The sequence below is a fragment of the Balaenoptera physalus genome (genome assembly GCF_965194825.1).
Source record: "Balaenoptera physalus genome assembly, contig: HAP1_SCAFFOLD_935, whole genome shotgun sequence".
Taxonomy (NCBI): domain Eukaryota; kingdom Metazoa; phylum Chordata; class Mammalia; order Artiodactyla; family Balaenopteridae; genus Balaenoptera; species Balaenoptera physalus.
In genome coordinates, this window is record NW_028125853.1 from 211,745 (window position 1) to 213,780 (window position 2,036).

Consider the following 2,036-nt stretch of genomic DNA (forward strand, 5'->3'; position numbering starts at 1 on the left):
CCTGTGATGGGGAGAGAGCTGGGGGCTGTCACTCACCTGTGATTTCGAGAGAGCTGGGGTCTTTCACACACCTATGATGGGGAGAGAGCTGGGGGATGCCACATACCTCTAATGTGGAGACAGATGGGGGCTGTCAGATACATGTGATGGGTAGGGAGCTGGGGGCTGTCACTCACCTGTGATGGTGAGTGAGCTGGGGTCTATCACACACCTGTGAAGGGGAGAGAGATGAGGACTGTCAAACACCTGTGATGGGGAGAGAGCTGGGGTCACACATACTTGTGATGCGGAGACAAGTAGTGGCTCTAACATACCTGTGATGTGGAGACAGCTGCGGGCTGTCACATGCATGTGATGGGGAGAGAGTTGGGGGCTGTCAGGCACCTGTGATGTGGAGACACCTGGCGGCTGTCACATACCTGGGATGGGAAGACAAGTGGGGGCTTACATTCACCTGTGTTGGGGACAGAGCTGGGGGCTGTTACTCACCTGTAATGGGGAGAGAGTTGGGGGCTATCACAAACCTGTGATGGGGAAAGAGATGAGGACTGTCAAACACCTGTGATGGGGACAGAGCTGGGCTCTGTCACATACCTGTGATGCGGAGACAGCTGGTGTCTTTCACATAACTGTTATGTGGAGGCAGCTGGGGGCTGAAACATACCTGTGATGGGGAGAAAGTTGGTGTCTGTCAGGCACCTGTGATGGGGAGACACCTGAGGGCTGTCACATACCTATGATGGGGAGAAAGCTGGGTGCTGTCACTCACCTATGATGGGGAGAGAGCTGGGGACTGTCGCACACCTGTAATTGGGAGAGAGCTATGGGCTGCCACTCACCTGTGATGGGGAGAGACCTGGGGTGTGTCGCACACCTGTGATGGGGAGAGAGCTGGGGGCTGTCACTCACCTCTAATGGGGAGAGAGCTGGGCGCTGTCACACACATATGATGGGGAGAGAGATGGGGACTGTCAAACACCTGTGATAGGGAGAGAGCTGGGGCTCACACATACCTGTGATGCGTAGACAGCTAATGGTTGTCAAATACCTGTGATGGGGAGTGAGTTGGGGGTTCTCACGCTCCTGTGATGTGGAGACAGCTGGGGGCTACCAGATACCTGTGATGGGGAGAGAGCTGGGGGTTCTCACTCACCTGTAATGGGGAGAGAGATAGGGGCTGTCACTCAGCTGTGATGTGGAGAGAGCTGGGGGCTGTCACTCACCTGTGAAGGGTAGAGAGCTGGGCATTGTCACTCACCTGTGATATGGAGACACCTGTGGACGGTAACACACCTGTGATGAGGAGAGAGCTTGGGGTTGTCACATACCTGTGAGGTGGAGAGAGCTGGTGGCTGTCACATACCTAAAATGGGGAGACTGCTGGGGGCTGACATATACCTGTGATGTGGAGACAGCTGGGGGCTGTCACATACCTGTGAAGGAGAGAGAGCTGGGGCCTGTCACGCACCTCTGATGCAGAGACAGCTGGTGGTTGTCACATACCAGTGATGGGGAGAAAGCTAGGGACTGTCACTCACCTGTGATGGGGAGAGAGCTGGGGACTGTCACTCACCTGTGATGGGGAGAGAGATGGGGGCTGTCACTCACCTGTGATGGGGAGAGAGCTGGGGGCTGTCACCCACCTTTGAAGGGGAGAGAGCCGTGCGTTGTCACACACCTGTGATATGGAGACACCTGGGGACAGTCACACACCTGTGATGGGGAGAGAGCGTGGGGTTGTCACATACCTGTGATGTGGAGACATCTGGGGGCTGTCACATACATATAATTGGGAGACAGCTTCTGCCTCTCATATACCTGTGATAGGGAGAGCTGGGGTCTCTCACTCACCTGTGACGGGGAGATTGCTGGGGGCTGTCACACACCTCTGATGGGGAGAGAGATGGGGACTGTCAAACACCTGTGATGGGGAGAGAGCTGGGGGCTGTCACACACCTGTGATAGGGAGAGTGATGGGGACTGTTACTCACCTGTGATGGGAAGAGAGATGGGGGCTCTCAGTCACCTGTGATGGG